Below are 24,466 nucleotides of genomic sequence, written 5' to 3' on the forward strand. Positions count from 1 at the left end.
CCATAATCAAGGGCATAATACAAATAAAGGATGAAAAAACTGAAATTAATTCATCAGCCAACATGAGCTCTTATTACAAAGGAGACATTTAGTTGTTTTGAGTCTGGTATTGAGATTAGCTTGAGATGGCTTTCTGGCTTGGAGTCAATAATCTATTATCTCATCTTGAAATAAAATAAATCTAGTGAGGAAAAAGTCATTGAACCATTTGTTTTGCAGGCACAATGAAGGGAGGGTGTATTTATTCACCCTTTAAAACACCTGGAAAAACAAATTACTGAGGCAAGACAGAATGTGCTATACTGTTATTGCATTCATTAAGCTCCATTCTGCACTAAATTTCTGTTCTGCTGTAGATTTTAAAAAGCAAGGCTTAGAGTTGTCTGATCATGTTATTTAGCAGCGAACTCGTTTCTTTCACATTAAAACACACGGCAGTAAAGCAGAAAGCTTGGAGAATGCTTACTTAAAAGTTAAGAAAAAAAGGATTTAATTTTGACTTTTTTGCCTATTTGTTTTCAAAAAGAAGATGAGAAACATAGACTGAAAATCATTAATATGGCACAGTTTCCATAAGAGTTTTAGAACCATCAAACTGATATATACATACATATACATATATACATATATATCTGTGTGTGCCCATAAAGCCAAGATAATCTGTATGTATTTTAGTATTATTATTATTATCATTATTACTGTATTATACATATATCTCAACTTCATAAGAGATCATGTGAGACAGGTACTCCAAGGAATTATTATATGTATTTACATATATGTATATGCATATATGTATATATATTGTATATATGTATATATGTATATATGCAATAGAAATAAACTCAACATAGTAAAATATAAACCTATTCAAAAAGTTTGTAGTATTATTAAATACAAAAATAATGTTTTTATTAGATTTTTAGAATAATAATCATTGGGTATAATAATTAATAAAAATATCATCAGCCTCAGGCTGAATAGGTGTTACTCAGTGGCTAATTGCAAAGTCAGTTGCTAGACAGATGTCCTGGTAGAAGATTCTTACTCATTTTGTATAAGGATATGGTGGTTTTATGTTAGTTCATGGCTCTGAAAGGCTTTTTTGATAATCACAATCAGGAAGTCATAAAACAATCTGTATAACGTTGTTTCTCTCTTTTTTTCTTCCTCCTCATCCTGGTCCTCTTTCTCTTCATTTTCCTCCTTGTGTTTGGTTTGACACAAGTGATTCCACTTTGATTGAGACAACTTCTGCATTTCTTTTACAGGTACTAATAATTATCCACAGAGTAACTGTCTAAGTCCTATGATTATATAGCTATATAGTAAGTAAAAGAAGGACAAGAGAAAAGACGAAAAGTGGGCCAGCAAAATATCTCAGCTGGTAAAGGTGTTTTCTGCTGACTCTACATATCTCCACTCAATCCCTAGGATGAAAATTGTAGAAGAAAATAACTATCTCCTGCAATTTGTAGGAAGTCAGGGACTTCCATATACATACCATGACAAGCAAGCCCACGCTCACGTGTGTGTGTGTGTGTGTGTGTGTGTGCATGAATGCAAAAATCAATAAATTTAATTTGGATATTTTTCTCATTTTTATTAAAATTTTCCGAACATTGTTTTTCTCTCCCGCAACTCCTCTAGATCTTGCACACCGGCCTTCTCACCCAACTTTGTTTTTTCTTTCACTTGCCCTCTCAAAACACAACAGAAAAATGAAAATCAAAACTGACAAGTGAAAAAAAAGCAAAAAAAAAAAAATGCCTGAATGAAACAAAATGCCCACAGAAAAACAACAAAAACCAACAACAAAACCTGTTTTGTGCCAGTCCTCTACTCCTGGGCATGGGGCTGCCCTGGAGTGCTGTCAGTAAGCCCAGTAACAGGTTGCAAGAGAAAACTGACTTTCCCTTTGCCAGCAGGTATCAGCTACATACAGCTTCTTGGTTAGAGATGGAATCTTGTGTCCATTTTACCTTCTCAGTGTTGGGACCTTGTCAGGACCTTGTCTGTCTTGAACCTGTGCATATATGTGTGTGTGTGTGTGTGTGTGTGTGTGTGTGTGTGTGTGTGTGTATGAGAAACAGCACAGGTTTTATATACATATATAATATATGTATATATGTTTTAATTCTGGCAATCTGGCTCTAGGTTTTAAAATGAATCTTCTTTCTATATATATACATCAGATTATATATGTTAAAATTATGATTTCCCCCTATATTTTATTATGAATCATCAATACTGAAAGGATTTAAGATGAAAATATATCAGGTTTTTTTATTTTTGTAATTGAATCAAATGAGATGGTTCTAGTCATAATTTGAAAAATCATATTTTGAAATCTTCATAAAGGGCAATCAAAATGTATAGCCTTTAATTAAGATGAGACCTTTGTAAATTACATCAGTACAAAAGCTTGGAGTATGAGAGATACTTTTGGATATGAGTGTGTTTTAGATATTCAGAGATTAGTGAGATATAGGGATGAAGTTACAAATTTAAAAAAAAAAAGAAAAAAGAAACATGCCCAACAAAATGAATAAAACAAAATGCCCCTGTCCCAATACTTGACAAACAATATTCTTGTATTAAAGTTCTGGAACATTCAAGGAAATAGTGTAGGTTTAGTCTCTGTCGTTTGAATAGCAACCTCTTTTTGAGTTCTTACAATTGGGTAGTAATATAATACAGAAGTCTTCTTTTGAGTCGCATTGATTACTTACTTCTGTAATTTTAAAGTCCAGTTTAAAAAAAAAAGTTTCTCCAGAATATTGAGTCACTTTTTGGAATTTTGATGAACTGAATTTTTAACATAATATTTCTTGTGGATGGCAGAATGAGTTAAGTATGGGTAGGAAAATCTACCTTGGTTAAGCCATGGTTCAGATGAGATGTTGTTGGTGCTTTTGGTTTATAGCCACAGGGTATAGGCCCAACTGAATGGTCATTGTGTAAAGGGGTTGGCACTCAAAGGGATGGGATGAGATAAAACAGGCAGTGGTGAGACTTGTCACTACTACTGAGAAAGCAGACAGAATTATTAGTATGGGTCATGCCATTTATGTGAACAACAATGCCTTTGAGATGCCAAAACAGAGGGTACTAGAAAGTCACAGGACAGAACTTTGCTGATGGAAGCCAGAGTATGTTAAACTATAAAAAGCATGTGGTTCACATTTTGGTGACATAAGACAGTCTGCATATTTCGATGTTTTTTCCTTAGATATTTTTCCTATTAAATGAGACATTTGACAAAGCAGAACAGTTTACACAGGCAGAGAACCAGCAGAACTCCATTGCATTGAACAAGCTCTGACAAGGCACACAGTTGTCTTCAAGCCCTCCTGCCAGGTTCCTAGAAATTTCAGGTCTGGAATAAAGATAGAGAACTATGAAGGCACCTACCACTTTATCTAATTCGGGTGACTTTGAAAGAAAAAAGTGACTTTCATAGTCAAGTAAATATGACATCAACAATGACTTACAGATATTTGCATTATGATAAAGGAGATGGATATTAATGAATATAAAGTCATGGAAATGAGATCCAGAAACCAATGGAAATGCAGATAGAAGACCAATGAGAAAACAGGGAAAAGTGTGTGATTATTTCCAACTGAGGAAATCATAAAGGGTGAAATTATAAAGCTTTTAAAGACTGAGTGAACTTAAATAAGTTTAGCTTGAAATTGAAGCTGCCCATCTGCTTCATCTTTGTAGGGTGCCTAGGTCCATCATGCATGGTCCTTGGTTGATGCTTCAGTCTCAGCAAGCCCCTCTGGGCCCTACTTAGTTGGCTCTGTTGTTTTTCTGGTGGAAGTTCTGTCACTTCTGGGTCCTTTTCTCTTTCCTCTTACTGTTCGCCAAGACTCCCTATGCCTCCTCAGACATGGACCCACTTGCTAGCTTTTAGATCACTTTCTTCGGGCAGAACTGCCTTGACAGGCTTCAGGGGAACAGGACATCTTCAGTCCTGATGCAACTTGATGAGCTGGGGTGGATAGGAAAGGGCGTTTCCCTTTTCTAAGGAAACGGGTGGGGAGGAAGGAGGGAGAGAGGGAAAGGTCTACAAGAATGTGAAGTGAATAAAATAAATGAGAAAAAATAGGTTTAGCTTATTCATTTGTTTACTCCACAATCAATTTGATCAATGAATATTTTGAATTTTCATGCTGTACAAATTATATTTTAGGTGCTACACTAATGAACCATGCAATTATGGGGTAGGAGCAGACTTATAATAATAAATAACACATTAATAAGAATTGATGTGTGCTATAAAAGAAAACAAATTGGATGTATAAAATGTGAGAGAAAACCCAATTGTAAATTACCATCTCTGAGAACCAAATGTTTTGACATCTAATATATGCCATTTTATATATAAACTCTGATTAGGTGAGTGGGCAGGAGTGAGTAGGCTGTGGTGCTCAGATCTGGTAACTAACTGCAAGCAAAATCAAGCCCAGCTTTCCACAGCTATTTGTGAAACAAGGAGTACGGTCAATATGTGATAGATTTCCAGCTCTAACCCCAGTCCATGAGCCTGCACTATCATGTTCTTTAATAGTGTCTGGAGCTATACACTGGATTCAGCCAAATTACAAATAGCAAGTATATCTCTGTCGTTCAAAAGGACAGTCTAGGACAGTGTGAAATGGAGAAATGGAAAGCACAAGTGCTGTGTGCAATCTGGAAAGGTAATTTGCTGCATACAGAGTCTACTATCAACACTGCTAGTTTTCCTGCTCTTCCAGTCACAGAGTCCTTTTGGTACATTTGGAAATAGTTTTGTGGGTCTCCATTTTAAAATATGGTCAAATGAACACAGTTCAGAACAGAAGTCAGGTAAACTGCAATCTTGACACAGTAAGTGATAGTTTAAAACTATGTCTTCTTGATACGGTATATACAATACTAAATATTTTTATTTTAAATATTAGAACATATGGTCTGATGTTTACGGAAAACTTCTCTCATGTAATACTTAATATATCACTCTTTACCTTGGTTCTGATAGAGGTGACAGTGAAAAAGCTTATCCCTGGTTTGTACTGCAAATTGTGAGTCATTCGCAGCAGTGTATTACAGTCACAGGATGAAAGTATATAATGTTATTATACCATGTGAGAAATAGCAGTGTCTGGAGAATCATTTCTTTCCAACCAAATATAAGAGCCCCATTTTCATCATTAATAATATTCAAATAGCCAAACTGCATTGTGCCACTTATTTTCAGGTCCTATAAAAACTGGTGAAGGTTGCTGACTGAATTATGATATGATTTATCTATATTCAGGGCCATTAACAGATTTCCTCCAGAAAAAAAGACATTAATTAAGCATAGTGGAGGTATCATAAATATTCCAAACTGAATTATGATAAGTACTCTATGAACTATTACAGGAAATATTGGCTAGTAAACAAAGGAAGTAAAAATTTAAAAAGCAGCTTCATATTTCCTATTTTATCAGCCAATCAAAATATTTTGGTCAATAAAAAACTCTTCAAGATTATAAACTCAGAGGTGAAAAATTAAAACCAACGTACATTAAGAATAAATGGAATATGCCATGGAACTGCTTAAATATATTGTTTTTAGATTTTTAATTTTGCATATGTATGTGAATTACCATAACATATTATGCATATTAATTCTGGCATAGTTATTAACTCAAAAGGTGTAATTATTTTAATCAAATTACTTGGGAATAGTGAAATGTCCGAAGATTAGTGGCTACTGTGTTGTGGGGCTTCCTTAATAATTTTAGAAATGACCCATTATCAGATACATTGTTGAAAAGTTATTCCTCCCATTCCATGGGTGGATAGAATCTTTAGCTGTACACAGTTTTTAGGCTGACATAATTCCACTGGGTTATATTTCCTTTGACTGACTGCGCTTAGTGTTATATCCAAAATAATAATAATAATAATAATAATAATAATAATAATAATAATTCTCAAGAGCAACAAAAATGAAAAGAAAACAAACAATGAAACACAGTAAAACCACAGACTCCAATACAAAAGAAACTAACATTTATTGGTCACTATTATCTATCAACATCAATGGACTCAACTCTCCAAAAAAAAATAAATAAATAAAAAGACACAGACTAACAGAATGGGTGGGGAAACAAGATCCAACATTCTGCTGCATCCAAGAAACGCACCTCTGCAACAAAGATAAACTCTACCTCAGAGTACAGGGCTAGAAAAATGTCTTTCAAGCAAATGGACCCATAAAACAAGCTGGGATAGCTATCCTAATATCTAATAAAATAGACTTTCAACCAAAATTAATCAAAAAAGATGAGGAGGGACACTACATTCTCATTAAAGGAAAAATCCACCAAGAGGACATCACAATTCTGAACATCTATGCCCCAAATACAAGAGCGCCTACATTCATAAACGAAATATTACTAAAACTTAAATCACACATAGATCTCAACACCTTGATAGTGGGAGACTTCAACACTCCACTTTCACCAAGGGACAGATCATCTAGACAGAAACCTAATAAGGAAATAAAGGCATTTACAGAGGTCCTAAGTCAAATGGACCTAATAGATGTCTACAGAACTTTCCACCCAAACGCAAAAGAGTATACCTTCTTTTCAGCACCTCATGGAAATAACACCTCTCCAAAATAAACCTTATAGTTGGTCACAAAGTAAGCTTCAACAGATACAAGAAGATTTAAATAATCCCCTGTATTCTCTCTGACCACATGGAATAAAGCTGGACATCAACAACAATGGAATTAGAAAAAAGCCTACAAGCACATAGAAACTGAACAACTTGCTGCTCAATGATAGCTGGGTTAAGGAAGAAATAAAGAAAGAAAGTAAAGACTTCCTAGAATTCAATGAAAATAAAGGTACAACATACCCTAATTTATGAGACACAATGAAAGCAGTGCTCAGAGGAAAATTCATAGCACTAAGTGCCTTCAAGAAAAAATTTGTGACATCTCATACAAGCAACTTAATGGCCCAACTGAAAGCCCTAGAGAAAAAAGAAGCAAATGTAAGTTGATTTTAAAGGTGGTTAAATAGCATTCTGTTTGAGTATGAGTCTCAGCATCTGCTTCAATACCCTGCTGGGTAGAGTCTTTCAGAGGTCCTCTGTGATAGGCTAACATTCATTGGTCACTATTATCTATCAACATCAACTCTCAACTCAACTCTCCAATTAAAAGGCACAGACTAACAGAATGGTTGCGAAAACATGATCCAACATTCTCTGCATCCAAGGAACACAACTCTGCAACAAAGATAAACACTGCCTCAGAGTAAAGGGCTGAAAAAGGCTTTTCAGGCAAATGAACCCAGAAAATAAGCTGGAGTAGCAATTAGCTGAAGGCACAATTTACCCAAACTTATGGGAAACAATGAAAGCAGTGCTCAGAGGAAAGTTCATAGCACTAAGTGCCTTCAAAAAGAAGTTTGAGACATCTCATTCAAGCAATTTAGTGACACACCTAAAAGCCCTAGGGAAACCCAAGAGGGAAAACCAAGATGATTGTCTTAATTTGTAATATTTCATGGCAGGTATGTTTGTTTGAATGACTAAAAGACGTGAGGTGGATCTTGAGAAAGAAAAGGAACATTTTTCTCTTGTTTTTACCAACAGGATTTTTGTCTATCTCACAGACCTTGAAAAATCATAAACTCATATATACTGTTTACTAAACATATCAGGTTTGATCTTAGTCTGCAAACAACTTGCAAAAATGAAAAATAAAAAGATCAACTCAGAAAAAAAACAGCTAAAGTAACACATGACAAGAATAACCAGAATTTCTATTCAGCAAAAACAAGTCCTAAGTGGTTGTACAAGTTTACATTCCCACCAGCAAGGGAGGAGGTTACCCCTTTCCCCACAACCTCTCCAGCATGTGTTGTTACTTGAGTTTTTTATCTCAGCTGTTCTGATGGGTGTAAGGTTAAATCTCAAGGTAGTTTTGATTTGTATTTCCCCAATGACTAAGGATGTTGAGCATTACTTTAAGTATTTGTCTGGTGCTTTCTTAGAAAACTGGGAATAGCCATACCTCAAGACTCAGCTATACCACTCCTGGGCATACACCCAAAAGATGCTCCACCATACAGTAAGCACATGTGCTCCACCATGTTTGTAGCAGCTTTATTTATAATAGCTAGAATCTGGAAACAACCTAGGAGTCCCTTCACCAAAGAAGGGATAAAGAAACTGTGGTACATTTACACAATGGAATACTACTCAGCCATTAAAAGCAAGGAAATCATGAAATTTTTAGGCAAATGGATGGATCTGGAAAAGATCATTCTGAGTGTGGTAACACAGACCCAGAAAGATATGCATGGTATATACTCACTTATAAGTGGATTTTAGTCATATAGTACAGGGGTAGACGTACTACAATGTACATACCCCAAGAAGATAAAAACGATGAGAATATTAGGCTTCATGATGGTCCACTAGTTAGGAGAGTGGGGGATATCTCTGACATAGACTATGTTCCCCGCTTTATGTTCATATCCTCCTGATGGGACTTCCCTATCAGGCCACAGGGGAGAAAGACAAACTCAGTCCTCATATGAATAGATGAGCTGGGGTGTTGGGCAGGGGGGGGGAAGAGTGATACAGGAGAGGGACTGAGAGGAAAGGAGGGAGGGTCCTATGACCTAGATGTAAACTGAGTTAACTGATAAAAAAAAAGCTAAAGTCATATCTTTCTATGCTGCCTTCCAGTTTTAAGCATGTACCAAAATAAATCTTATTTAATGTCTTTACTAAAAGATTCCATGAAATGAGTGAGCCTGTCTCCACTCAAAAGTGTGACAAAGGAGTTGTAGTTGGTGTTGGGATTCCCCTGAAGCTTTCATATATCAAGAGAACTAGGCTCAGGGCTCTCATCCCTGGGCATTCTGTTAGTATTATAAATTTTAATTTTTATTTTTTATATTAAGTAGAGTTCATTGACTTTGTATCCCAGCTGTAGCTCCCTCCATCCTCCCCTCCCAATTTCACCCTCCCTCATCTCCTCCTATGCCCCTCTCCAAGTCCACAGATAGGGGAGGTCCTCCTCCCCTTTCATCTGACCCCATACTGAATTTCGGGGAGGGGGAGCAATACAACTTCTGCACTTCCTAATCAAGATAAAAAATGCATTGTCTTCACCAGATTTGATAATTGAGGGTTTTAAGAAGTGTCACATTGTTGACAAATGTGACATTCCTGTGTCATTGCAGAAAAGAATAAACAGGTAAATCTCTATGAAAATTTAAAGACAGAATTCAGCAACTTGGGAAACCACCTTTAATGCCTATGCTCTAGTTCCCATTTCTCCTTTCTTATAATTTTCAAAATTCACCTTTTTAATATTTCCCAGTTTGTAGTCATGAAAAGTAGGAGAAAGAGAGCAGATTTAAGTGATAAAAAAAAAGAAAGAACATGTTGTGTACCTTTTTCTTGGTCTTTTTCTTCACACATCAAGAGAAAGAGGCAGTCCATTTTCACTATCTGAGCACAAGCTGCTAAAAGTGGGTAGGTGAATGATGTCATCAACATAAAACCTAGTGACAAGGATGTTATTTTTAGCCTAATTGACCAAAGTACTGTTTCTGTGTCTTTTATATCTATTTCTCTATAAATATAGAAGCTAAGTAGTCACAATTTTAAAATCTTGACTTTTTTTTATCCATCAGTCTTTCTGAGACTTACTTAAACTCACAATCCTCTCTGAGTTTTATATTTATACTCCCCCAAATGTAACTGTATTTATAACAAGAGATAATTACTTGTATTTAGTGACTTCTACCCAATTCAGTCATGAATTACTGTATTTATTTGTGAATATGCTAGTAATTAATATCTGCCTACAATCCATTCCAAAAGAAATGAACTATGAGGTGTTACAGCTTTGGTGTAGAACTTGTTCACTTGAGAAGTTGCTTTCTTTGTGCCACAGCTTCTTTAACCTATTAATCCAGTGTCTTACAAGAACCCATGCTGCTTATGAAACACCCAACACCTGCGTGTGCTTTGTCCTATCAGGGCTGGAGAAAACAAATGTTTCCAAATACTTTGAGTTTTGTAAAGGAAAAAGAAAATCATGTCAGTAAATTCAGAGAATGCTGAAAGCAATTAGTCACAAATTGTAACTCTGCAATGGGGCATACTAGACTGGCAACAGCTTTTATAAACATTCCACGAGCAGATTGCTGACAATCCGTCAAGCTTTGCTGGTCAGATTGCTATTTAAAATAAATCTACTCCCAATGTTGACTCAGAGTTGTTTTTTTTTTTTTTAAAGACAATTCTTTATGACATCAAATCATCCTTATTTTTAAAACAAAATTTGCTATTGTACTTTCTCCTTAAGCAAAGGGGGCAGAGATAATGCTGGAAATCTTTTACAGAGAAATGAGATTTCCGTTTATTGTAAAGATGAAAACACTGCCTCTTAGTCAGAGTGAACAGGGGGAAAATATCACTCAGTCGATTGTTTCTTGGTTGTAGGTGTGCCTTCTAAATTGGATGAGATTAGCAGACATTCAGGATGTAAGACAAGGGCTTTCTTTAAACAATCCTCAAATAGTAAAATATAGACCTCACAAGATGCAGTTGGACCTTCTTGATTAAACGATGAATGCTGAAGAGTGAACAATATTTAAAATGGCTCTTGATTGCTTGTTACTAAACTCATCCCAAAGAACTAACTGAACTTCGCTTCTCTAAGAATATTGTCACTAAATGTGCATTTGCATTTTAAAATAATATGGAAATCATCTTTGCAGAAGAAAGAAACTTTGTCTCATAATGCAAAGTAGTACTACAATGGCAGTAATGTATCTTCATTTTAAATAAAAATGACACAAGAATTATTTTCTCAACAAAAAGCTCTAGTTTTCACAAAACATGCCTCTGCGTGTGTCCCAATATCTGATTCATCTGAGGAAGGGTTTAAATAAACCAAATTTACCTCTCCTTCTTATTTCATTTGATATGAAATATGTGCATGTAAATATATATACAATGCTCATATTTTGCTTATATATTTATAAATATTGACCAATTTATGTATAATATATAAAGTCAGATAAATTAGCAACAGTTCAAACAAATAAATTGTTTTGTAAAGGAACAGTGACTTTTTTATCAACCGACAGAAGTAAACAGTATAAACTTGTTTTTTAATTTTAACATTTTTATTTATTACAATTTATTCACCTTGTATCCCAACTATAGCTCCCTCCCTCATCACCTTCCAATCCCACCCTTTCTCCCTTATCTCCTCCCATGACCCTCCCCAAGTCCACTGATAGAGGAAGTCCTACTCCCTTTCCCTCCAACCCTAGCCTATCAGGTCTAATTAGGACTAGCTGCACTGTTTTCCTCTGTGGCCTGGCAAGGCTGCTTGCCCCTCAGGGGGTGGGGGGGTGATCAAAGAGTCAGCCACTGAGTTCAGCCCTTGTTCCCCTTACTAGGACACTCACTTGTATACTGAGCTGCCATGGGCTACATCTGTGCAGAGGTTCTAGCTTATTTCCATGCATGGTCCTTGGCTGGAGTATCAGTCTCAGAAAAGACCCCTGGGCCCAGAGTTTTTTATTCTGTTGCTCTCCTTGTGGAGCTCCCGTCCCCTCCAGGTCTTTCTATCTCTCTCTTATTTCATAAGATTCCCTGCACTCTACCCAAAGTAAGTTTGGCTATGAGTCTCAGCATCTGCTTTGATAACCTGCTGGGTAGAGTCTGTCTCTTGAGTCAGAGGTTGTCCATCAGGGATACTAGCACCTAGTATGCTCAAGGTCCTGGATTGGATTATTAGCAATATACATACCATCACAAGTTTCTACTTATTATTTTACTTATTCAATTATTGTTTTAAATATACACAGTGTGTATGCATGTGTGAGTATATTCTGTAGTATATATGTATATACATGCATATATATACATATATATATATATGGATACATGTATTTGCAGGTGTGATTCCTTGTGAATGTATGTGAGTAGCTATAGATGTCAGAGGTAGAGTTTGGATGCTTAAGCTTCTCTAACTTTATTTTTTTAGAACCAGGTTTCTCACCTGGAGTTCACTATTTTGACTAGGGTGGTTTGCCGAAGAACATCCAAGATCTACTTGTTCTGGCTCTATATATCATGCCCAGTGATGGGTCACAAACATTTGCCACTAAATAAGCTTTGAGATGCTAACCCAGATTGTCTTGTTTGTACCTCAAGCATTTTACCCCATGAGTCGTCCCCCAGCCCTCAAATTAATCTTATTTTTGAAGCCAATTTGAAGCCAGTGACAGAACAACATTTTAAGGCATGAAGATTGGATCTTAATTATTAACTATCTATATACAGCCATGTCAGTAACAATCCTAGTCTACTAATCTACTGTACTTTGCCACAAGCCTAATTACATTTGTCTAACACAGATTCATTCTGAGAAGTAAATAAAAATGCATGTGGAAAACATTTAAGTCACATCTAGTTTCATAGGCTCACGGCTTTTCAAGGATTGATGAAAATACTAACTTGGATTTGTCTATGGTTATTTTCTTTAATATGCAAGGAAGCAGCAAATCAACAGATCAAAATGAGATCAAGAACTCACAGTGATGTGACTAGATTCAGCAGGATCTTGGCAGCCCTCATGAAATGGGGCATCCAGCTCACCAAAGAATCACAAATGTGTCCGATGAACCTTGAGGACGGCAATGTTGTGTGCACACCACATCCACACTTAGGATTTACCTCAACACCTTGATGAACTTAGAACCGTTCCCTCGTTAACATGCTAATTCATAGTGCTTCGTGTCCCCCTATATAATTAGGCCCACTTAATATTTCGCTATGTAGCACTGAATGCTGCTTCAAATTGCTGTATAATGCAATGTCATCTCATGCATCTAAGAGATAAATCAGAAACAGTCATTTCAAGAGATTGTCAATTGCTTTAATGCCACAACTTAAGGAAATTTTTGCATTTATTTAGTAATCCATGAGATTTTCAGCTTAAAGAAACTGGACTTTTTTCTAATACTGCTAGTAGACACAAGGAGTTATGATAATTATATTTTCTTGTTTTTTTAATATAATATTACGGAATAATTGAAGAAATTAACTCCATCTAGCTATCCATTCATTCAGAAAGAACACACTATATGTCTAGCAGAATATAGTCAAAGAAAATTATCTGTACCTAAAGTTTTTGAAGAAATTTTGACACAAAACATAGTTCTCAGACAATATCAGAGAAAAATACAAATCAGAAGTAGAGTCAGAAGAAATCTGTGTCCTGGTTTGCTTCTCATTTAATGGGAACGATGTCTGACAGGAAGCCCACAACTTCTCACGTAACCATTTCCCATGCTCAAACCAAGAACATTCTCTTTCCTTTCCGAAAACTTGGAAAACATGCATGGATTTTCAAAACATTTGGATTTTTCCATTCTGGAAGTTTCAGGTAAATAGAATAATCAAAGTGTAAAAATCACCTCCTTGCTACTCCTTCAGCTCACCTGCCTAACCTCAGTTACTTGCCTCTGCACTCCCTGCTTCAGTACCTAGGAGTAATGCATATTTTTTAAGACAGGGTGTCTCACTATGCAGTCCAATTTGACCTAGAACTTAAGATCATCCAGCCTCAGATTTAGATTGGTTGATCACTGTAGATATGTACCATCACATCTAACAATGGTAATCTATCTTCATGCATTTTAATTTTCTTGCTGATAAATGACCACATGAGGGATCTATGGTGGAAAAGAGGATACAGGGAATAGAAGGTAGTGTTATAAACAGAAGGGGGGAATTTGGATTTCCTTCATGCATACTTTTAAATAAAATTAGTACTTAATATAAGTATTGTCTATTTATCACAGACATATTTCGTTCTTTGTTTTTAAAACATGATAATGTTTATGCAAGATTTTTTAAAGAAGTTAGTTTTGGCAGTACAATAAGAAAGCATAAGCAAGTCTCCGTTGCAAAGTGAGAAGTGTGTATTTGAGCATGCCTCTCTTCAGTGGAGTCCTGAGGTTAGCATGTCCTGATGCCTGAGGAATCCTCCAGCAGTTCTTCTCTATAAATGATCTTTAGATCAAGTAGGCACTACTTGCCCTTCTCAGTCTCTTTCCTGAAATGCAGAATGCAGTCCAAGAAGGTACCATCATAAGGCCATTCTGCTTCCCATTAAAGAACAATTTCCTAATTGACTAGGATCAGAAGGAAGGAAAAGAAGATCTCCCCTATCAGCGGACCTGGGGAGGGGCATGCATGCAGATCGTGGAGGAAGGGAGGGATTGGGACGGGAGGAGGGAGGGAACCACAGGGGGGATACAAAGTGAATAAAGTGTAATTAATAAAGAATTTTAAAAAAAATCAACCTACATAGGCACCTTTTTCAGATTTCAGGTAGAAAAAATTTGTTGATAGGCAATGAATTCATACCTCTGAAAATACAGTTCAAGAATATTGGACAGTACTTCCAAAAGCAACACATCATTGCCATTTATGGGAACACAGCAGAAGTAATACAATCTAAAGCCATGATGAAGCCAAAGCCCTTTCTATCCTAAGCTTGCTATTCAAGTCTAGCTATACCCAGGCATATCACAGCTGGGTCTCCATTCTGCTCTGCTAGTCAAAAAGTTGCGTTTGTTTTTATTTCAGTGCACTGTGGTCTCTCTGCTTTTGCATCTCCTGTTTGGTACCACTGTGATCATTACCAGGACTTTCCTAAGGTTCATCACTACTCTTTCATGATTATTAGCCACAAGTGCTAGGATATAGACTAGCGTTTCTCAACCTGTGGGTCGTGACCCCATTAGTGATTGGATGATCTTTCAATAGGGTTTACCTAAGACCATCCGAAAACACAGATAATTACATTATGATTCATAAGAGTAGCAATGTTACAGCTGTGGAGTAGCAACAGAAATAATTTTATGGTTAATGGTCAAAACAACATAAGGAACTGGATTAAAGGGTAACCACATTAGGAAGGGTGGGACCCACAGTTATAGATCATCTTCCCCTTCTCTAGCTTCATCAGCACTTTCAAAACTTTGATCTTATCCTTACCCACTAGCAACTTAGTCTCCATATTATAACTACATTGCATTGATTTTTTTTTTTACTAATAAAAATTTATTTACTTAAAAGCATTCAGGATGTCAACAAAACAGCTGCAATTTTTTTTTGCAATTGCAAAGTGGTATTAACAGAACAGTTATCTTCATGTAAGCTGCATCACAGACAACTGAAGATGAAAAAGGAAAAAGAAAAGAGAAAGAAAACCTACAATCCCCATATAGAACTAATTTGTGCTGTGCACTAATAACCTCCTTCAACTTTCCATGCCAATTTACAGTCCCCAGACCGTACCAGGCAAGGTTAGTGGCCATATAGACATATAATATAGGATAAACCTACTAAAATCTGTACATCTAAAGAAACTAATCAAGAGGGAGGACTCTGACTAAAATGCTCAATCCCCATCCTGAAAGGCAAAGAGGATGGACATCAGAAGAAGAAAACAGGAAACAAGTTAGGAGCCTGCCACAGAGGGCCTCTGAAAGGCTCTGCCCTGCAGACTATCAAAGCAAATGCTGAGACTTATGGCCAACTGTTGGGCAGAGTGAATGGAATCTTATGTAAGAAGTGGGAAATAGTAAGATCTGGAGAGGACAGGAACTCCACAAGGAGAGCAACAGAACCAGAAAATATGAACACAGGGGTCTTTCCAGAGACTCATACTCCAACCAAGTACCATGCATGGGGATAACCTAGAACCTCAGAACAGATGTAGCCCATGGCAGTTTATTGTCCAAGTGGGTTCCATAATAATGGGAACAGGGACTGCCTCCTACATAAACTGATTGGCCTGCTCTTTGATCACCTCCCCCTGAGGAGGGGAGCAGCCTTACCAGGCCACAAAAGAAGACAATGCAGCCACTCCTGATGAGATCTGATAGACTAGGATCAGAAGGAAGGAGAGGGGGTCCTCCCCTATCAGTGGACTTGGGGAAGGGCATTCGTGAAGAAGAGAGAGGGAAGGTGGGATTAGGAGGGGAGGAGGAAGGGGTTTCTGAGGGAATACAAATTGAATAAAGTGTAACTAATAAAAGTTAAAAGAAATAAAAACAAACAAAAAAAAAGAAAGTACAACCAGGACAGGGCTATCTAAAGACACATTCAGTAATGTGTTAACTATACAAAAATAAAAATAAAAATTAAGGAATTTAAAAAGACACAGTATGGTTTAAAAACAAATCTTACACAGCCTTACATTTTAATTTTTTTTTTTCTTGAAAAGGAGTGAGTTGTGTACCAGAGTGGAGGGGGAGGGTTAAATGTTTGACAAACAAGGAAAAAAAAAACTGTGCTAGAACCAATTTATTCATCATCATCAACCTCTTCTGTTTTCTCTTCCTCCTTTCCCTACTTCTCATCCTCTTCATCCTCCTCCTCATCTTCCTTTTTTATTTATTTTTTATTTTTTTTCTTGCTCTTTGTGGCCTTGACCACTCCTTGTTTTGGCGGTGTGAGGTTTTCCTTTAGCTCTGTGGGCAGCAATATCCTTCGCATATTTCTGTTTCAGCTTGGCAGTCTTCTCATACGGCTGCTTGTCGTCCACCCATAGTGTTGCTCCACATCTCCCCTATCTTCTTTGCAACATTACCAATGGATAACCCCTGGTGCTCTCCTTTGATTTGGGGGCGGTACTCCGAACAGAACAAGAAGACAGAGAAAGCGCCAAATTGATTTCCAGAGTGGTTGTACAAGTTTACATCCTCTCCAGCATGGGTCGTCAGTTGAGTCTTTGATCTTAGCCATTCTGATGGGTGTAAGGTGAAATCTCAGGTTCGTTCTGATTTGCATTTCCCTAATGAATAAGGATGTTGAGCATTTCCTTAAGCGTTTCTCTCCCTTTCGATATTCCTCTATAGAGAATTCTCTGTTTAGCTCTGTACCCCATTTTTTTATTTGGATTACTTGGTTTGTTGGGGTTAAATTGTTTAACTTCTTTATATATTCAGGACATTAGCCCTCTGTCAGATGAAGAATTGGCGAAGATCCTTTCCCAGCCTGTAGGCTATTGTTTTGTTCTGTTTACAGTGTCCTTTGCTTTACAGAAGCTTTTCAGTTTCATGAGGTCCCATTTAGTGATAGTTGATCTTAGAGACTGTGCTGTTGGTGTTCTGTTCAGAAAGTTGTCTCCTGTGTCAATGAGTTCTAGGCTCTTCCTCACTTTTTCTTCTAACAGGTTTGGTGTCTGGTTTTATGTTGAGGTCTTTGATCCACTTGGACTTTAGTTTAGTGCAGGGTGACAAATATGGATCTACTTGCATTTTTCTACATATAGACATCCAGTTAGTACTACCTTAAGATCCAGCTATACCACTCCTAGGCATATAACTAAAGATGCTCAACTATTCAACAAGGAAATTTGCTAGACTATGGTCAGAGCAGCTTTATTTGTAATATCAAGAATCTGGAAACACTCTAGATGTCCCTCAACTGTAAGTGGATATTAGCTATATAATATAGGATAAATATACTAAAATCAATAGTCCTAAAGAAACTAAACATCCTAGGAAAGATGTTTAATCCTCATTCAGAGGGGCAAACAGGATAGATATCAAAAGCAGGAGAAGACAGGGAACAGGACAGAAGCATTCCACAGAGGGCCTCTGAAAAAAATCTACCCAGGAGGGTATAGAAGTATACTGAGACTCACAGCTAATCTTTGGGCAGAGTGCAGGGAATCTTATGGAAGAAGAGAGAGATAGAAAGACCTGGAAGGGACAGGAACTCCACAAGGAGACCAATAGAGCCAAAAAAATTTGGGCCCACAGGGCCTGAAGAGTCCAATGCTCCAACCAAAGACCATACATGGAGAGGACCTAAACTCCTTGCTCAGATGTAGCCCATGGTAACTCAGTCTTCAAGTGGCTTCCATAGTAAGGGGAACAGGGGCTGTCTCTGACATGGACTCAGTGGCCAACTCAGGCCACAGAGGAAGATGATGCTGCCAGTCCTGACTAGACCTGCTATTCTTAGCTCAGATAGTAGGGGAGGAGGACCTCCCCTCTCAGTGGAGTAGGGAAGAGGATAAGGAAGAAACGGGAAGGAGAGTGAGACCTGGAGGAGATGACAGAGGGGGGCTACAATCTGGATATAAAGTGTATAATTTGTAAAAAATTAAAATAAGTAAATTAATTAATTAAAAGTATATCTTCAGCAGTCTTGTGTATGCTGCTTAATATTCTTATGGAGACAACCTCCCTTAGAAGTATGAGCTATTGGCATTTTCTTATTACATCCTGAAGTTTCAGAGTAAGAGTCTTCTGGAGGCACCAGCTTATAGCTTTTCAATATTTATCACCTCTAAGGAGGAGTCAGTAACCTCCTTGTCTTGTCCTGGCTTCTCCTCCTTTCAGCTGAGCATCTCATGTACACATAATATGCACATATGAAAACATACTATTTAAAACATAGTATTTAGCTTCTATACCTGAATACAATCTTAAATAAAATGTGAGTCAAATAACGTTTTAAATTGAAGATGATATGAAGTAAATATTTAGGAATTATGAGTGAAAAATAGATAATTCAATAGCTGGAAATGATCCTTGTGATCAATCACTCAATTAGCTAAATGGGAGCAGCTATGCTACCATGTGGTTAATTAGAAGAAAAACATTTGATGAAATTCAACACCCATTTATGACAAGGAATTTTAACAAAATTGATACTTTCCTTCCCACAATGTAAACTATTTGTAAAATCAATAATAAAGTATAACAGAATTGTTTTTCCTCTGGTTATGCTGAATTCAGAAATATCTGTTATCACTACTGTTACTAACACTTTACTGGCAATTCTAGATAAGGACTGATTACTCGCACTCTATAGAAACATAGTTTCATTTGGATATTAATTGGATAAGAAATGATGAATGTTTTTTTGGTTTTTTTGCTAACACTGTCAATACCAAAGAAACTCCACAATACGCCTGAGTGTTTTTCAACACAACAAATTTCAAATTAAGTAATTATTACCACATGACCCCATTTCCTGAAACTCTAGAGAAAAATGGAGAAAGGTCACAGATTATGTTTAATTTTGGGCTTAAAAGGTTTCCCCTTTTTATTTTTAGGAAGAATATGTGTAGTATTGGCTTTTACATGCTCAAACATCAGCGGCCAAACCGTGATTTATTACTTAAAGACAAGTTTAGTGAACGAAGCAACTTCTCCAGTTTACTGTTCTGGGATCTTGCAGTCTGTTCATATAGGGAAATGGAGCCAAGACTTAGCAAAGGCTTTCCCCAAATTTGTGAATATAAAGTCAGCTGTAAAGGAGTCCAGAACTGCTGAACGTAAGAAGAAAATACTAGAAAAGAAAGGGTTCCATAGAAATAATCTAAAAGAACTTTTGTAATAGCTCATGTGTGAAGCAAAACTACTTAACACCACGAAAAACCTCCAACAAGATTAGAGCAGCAGGGCAGGGGGTGGTGGGAGAAGCAGGTGCATCTCTGTGAGTTCAAGGCCAGCCTGGTCTACATATGGAGTGCCAGGACAACCAGGGCTACAGAGAGATATCAAGAGAGAGAGAGAGAAATAAAGAAAAATGTTACCAAGGCTGAAAAGAATACACATTCCTCACAGCCCCAGTAAACTTCATAATGGATGAAGTATAAAGTACAATAGTCAGAATGAGTCTTGCCTTGACAATAAATACTCTTAAACACTGCTGTGTTATATATATATATATATATATATATATATATATATATATATATATATCAGTTTCTGATAGATCGAGTATATCCCATACAAAATATTTTAAAAGTATCATTAGAAGGTACATTTTTCATTTTATTTTTTACTTAACAATTTTGTACATAAGTACTGTATATACATTATTTTCCCCCTTCCTCAGCTCCCTCCAACTCTTCTGATGTCCTCTTCATGCCCTCCCAAATTTATAACCTCTTCATCTCTACTTATTATTGATACAAATATCAATAGTATATGATATATATTTACAGATACACACATATGTACATATACACACACAAATACACACACACACAAATACACACACACACACATATATATGAAAGCTTGATGAGTTCATTTAGTGTTTGTTATATTTGTGTATATATAGGGATTATCACCTGAGATTGGTTAATACATGAAAGGACTGGTCCCTGGGTAAGGCTGATTATCTCTCTCTCTCTCTCTCTCTCTCTCTCTGTGTGTGTGTGTGTGTGTGTGTGTGTGTGTCTGTCTGTCTGTCTGTCTGTCTGTCTCAGCAGCCGTTAATTGCCTATAGCTTTCCATCTAGGGATAGGACAGCGTGAACCCCTCCCTTCTCCCCCCCCCCCCCCGCACATACTGACATATCAGCTAGTGTTGTCACTGTGCTGATATTGTTCAGGCTAAGTAAGATTTTATGCATGCAGCCTCCTGGCCATATATAGAAGACACTATCACACAGCAGGCATCCTGGTGCTCTGACTTTTACATTCTTTCAGTTCCGTCTTCCATGTTGTTTCCTGAGCCTTGGGTGTAGATGTTACGTTGTAGATAGATCAGTTGGAGTTCAGCTCCTCACCATCATTTGCTATCTAAATTTTGACCAGTTTGGGTTTCTGCAATGGTCTCAGTCCACAGCAAAAAAGAAGCTTCGTTGATAAGGAGTGAGATCGACACTTTTCTAGGGGTATAAGGACAAATATTTAGAATGTAATTAGAAATTATATTGGTTAGGGAAATGGTTCTTTTAGTAGGTTCTTTTCTGGAGCCCATGAGTAGTGAGTGGCTAGTTTGCTGTGTCAGGCACAATATTTTTCTTTTTTTTTTAATATTATATACCTTTTATTTTTCAGATAAGTACAGTCTTTGATATTCATGGAAACTATTTTACTCCCATGCAAAATCCATAGCCAAAGAGCATTTCATAAACTACATTGGGCCCACTTTTCCACTCATGTATGTAAAGTGACAACAGCTCTCAGTCATGACATGAGCCTCATTCTTACGAGACTAAGCATGCCCAGAAGGAGAATAAAATCTTATTAGAAATTTTCTTCTACCCCAAACAGGATTCATTTGCAATTTTCTGATAAGCCTTATATTCAACCTCATGGTTGCTTAAGGCTACAATTCTTGCTTTGGCTCTGATATTTAAGTTGATTAAGTTTTTTTGGTTTTGTTTTTTTTTTTAATTTTTCATCAATTACACTTTATTTATTCTGCATCCCCCCATAAGCCCCTCCCTCCTCCCCTCCCAATCCCACCCTCCCTCCTCCCTCTGCTTGCATGCCACTCCCCAAGTCCACTAATAGGGGAGGTTCTCCTCTCCTTTCTGATCTTAGTCTGTCAGTTCACATCAAAACTTACCAGGCCATAGTAGAGGACAATGCAGCCACAATATTTTTCTTAATGAATGGGCATTAATTCCAATGCGGTGGCAGTTGTTGGCTATCACCAAGGTGTAAATTCTACTGTTGCACCTTTGAGTGAGTATTGATAGTCATTTTGTGATTGACAGTTTACAGCTAGATAGGACTATTAATTGCTTTTCTCTCCTGGCTGCTTGCATAACACCTTTGAATAAAGTTCTAAGGGAGGAGGCTTCAATATCAGCTCCCATTTAATTCTTCCAACTCTGTTGTTGGAAATATGTCGTATTTTCATCATTAGAGGCTTATCTTTAAGCCCTTGATGGTAACCAGGGGCAATGGTGATAGCAGATATTCTTTGGGAAGTCTCTTGGACTGCTCTGACTCAAAAATAATATCCCATGCTTAAAACTGGGTTTTGTTTTGTTAGTTTGGGTGTTTAGGTTTTCTTTGTTGTTGTTGCTTTTGTTTGTTCTTGTTGTTGTTGTTGTTATTTTGAGACAAGGCTTCTCTGTGTAGCCTTTGCTATTCTGTACTTGCTTTGTAGACCAGGCTGGCCTCAAACTCACAGAGATCCTCCTGTCTCTGACTTTTGAGTGCTGGGATTAAAGACATGTGCCCTACTGACTAAGCACTGGAGTTTTGTTAGGTAATCTATGGCTCTTGGGGAAGCACTATTATACTATTGCTCCAACTGGAATTATTTCATATTATACATATATATGTATGTATGTATGTATGTGGATACATATCTAATATATTTGTATATACATACATGTATGTACATGTGTACATACAGTATATTTTTAAGGAAACATAAAATAGCATATTTTCCTATTGCTTTTTCAAACATCCCTAGTGTTATTCATCTCATCTCACTCAGTCTCTCTCTGTATTGTCCTCTCTGTCCCATAACATTTCCTCCTCATGGATGGGGATGCCTCAGTCATTATAATTTCTTTTAGTTCCAATCATTCAACTCCAAATTTCAGTCTTTTATTTTTTTTTCTAAATAGAATTCCATTGTGTATATGTACCACATTTTCATTATCCAAACATTAGGTAAAAGACATTTAAATTATTTCCATTTCCTACATACTATGAATGGATATGGAGAAGCAAGTATCTTTGTCATAGGATGTGAAGGGCTTTGATCATAACCCAAGAAGTGGTATAGCTGGGACATACTGGTAGATTTGTTTTTAGCTTTTTGAGAATTTGCTACATAGCTCAGTCTGCAAGTCCACCAATGGTGAATGAGAATTCTCTCCCCCCCCCCCCCAGCACTTTTGTCAAATTTTTTTTTTTGTCATTTTTTTTTTCTTGATTTTGGTCATCCTGCCTGGATAAGATGAAATCTCAAAGTAGTTTTAATTTGCATCTGCAACCAAAATGCTCTGATTACATTTGGGGGTGGGGTCACCAAGTTTGGCTTTTCATCAATCATGAGCAATACTGAAGAGCCTTCTGCAGCCCACCCTGAGTGACCCTGAAAGTTTTTGTTGAGTTAGCAGGAATGATTCCAAGAGGAAATAGAGGGAGTAGACCAATACTGCATGTGTACTTTTTGTTTCCTAGCTCTGTAACCAAGTTATGAGAGAAATTACATTCATCAGAGAACGAAACTAGAAAAGTTTTGCTATCAGAGGTCATTTTTGTAAAACAGAACAACAAAAGCTGTAAGCATGACTGCCATAGTGAGCTGCTCTGCACAGCTCTCCATTGCCTATCCTCACATCCCACCCTGGCCCCTGACCTCCAGCAATTAGCCTTCCTGATATTTCCACTGATCCACTTGCTGGATATCTCCCAGAATTGCCTAACAAAACATCAACACTTCCCCCTAAGTTGTCATGGAAGATTAGAAGTGCATTCTGTTAAATTCACTTTAAAGGCAAAGTCAAAGTCGGCTTTGACTTTTCCCAAAGCCAAAGTCGGCTCTCTTTGTATGTCCTGTCCTAAAGCCTATCCAGCTCTAAGACAAAAAGGATGACCTAGTTTGACCTGAGGATGAGAGATTATAGAATGGAGGGCCATACTAAAACAGACAGTGCCAGGTAATCCAGGGCAAGCTGATTACCCGCAGCGTCATTAAATCACAACAGAGACAAGAATAGGTGTTGAGTTTTAATGTAAGCTTCCACCTAATTATCATTCTAAGGAGGAAATTTACTCAAAAATAAGAAATTATTTCTCTAAAAACATAGTATAGTCCATAAAAAGTCATGAGTTAAAAACTAAAGAAAATTAAGTTCAAAATTTTATTGCTTGAGGATTTCACAAGTACATTTGCTGTGTTTTAGTCAATTTTGATTCCTCGTCTCTTCCCTCCAATTCCTCCCCTGCCCTCCTGCCACTATTCCCACATGCATTCATGTACTCATTTACCCTTTTTTGTAAAGTTGTTGAATTCTCTTAGTGTTGCCCAAATGTGCACAGGTGTGAGCGTATCTACTGGAAAAACAGAACAGCCTCTCAGGAACCCTCTCCCAGCAACCATCTGTGTCCCCATCCAAATCCAGGCTAGGATTTTGTCTGGCTTGATCATTCATTTTGTTCTGTGTCAGAGGAGCCGTCAGTGAAGCCGTGTTTTCTTTAGGCCCCAGAGCCTGGAAAGCCCCTCACTGGAATGACTCATATTCCCTGAGAGTTTCAGAATTTGTGTTTATTGGGTTCAAAAGCTGTTCTGGGGCTCTGTATAGAGAATCTAGGGATTATCACGATTACACATAAGATGTATAATGGAACAGGGCCATGCATCACACCCATACAATTTAGCAAACAAGATAAGCTTCAGACTCAAAAACAATTATCTAAAGAGAAACCATGTTCCCAGAACCCAGGAAGTGTGTTGATAAGTAGCATAGCAGTGTATTTCTCACTTAGTGCAGGCAGGAACTGTGGCCAAGCCTTCCTTCTGATCTCTTCCTAAAGGGAGGTACATGAAGAAAGCCTCAGTGTTAGTTTTCCTAGGAGAAAATCCAAACCTTCTGAAAAACTCGGGATCCATGATCTGTGGTCTTGAAC

The sequence above is a fragment of the Meriones unguiculatus genome, chromosome 4 (genome assembly GCF_030254825.1).
Source record: "Meriones unguiculatus strain TT.TT164.6M chromosome 4, Bangor_MerUng_6.1, whole genome shotgun sequence".
Classification (NCBI taxonomy): Eukaryota; Metazoa; Chordata; class Mammalia; order Rodentia; family Muridae; genus Meriones; species Meriones unguiculatus.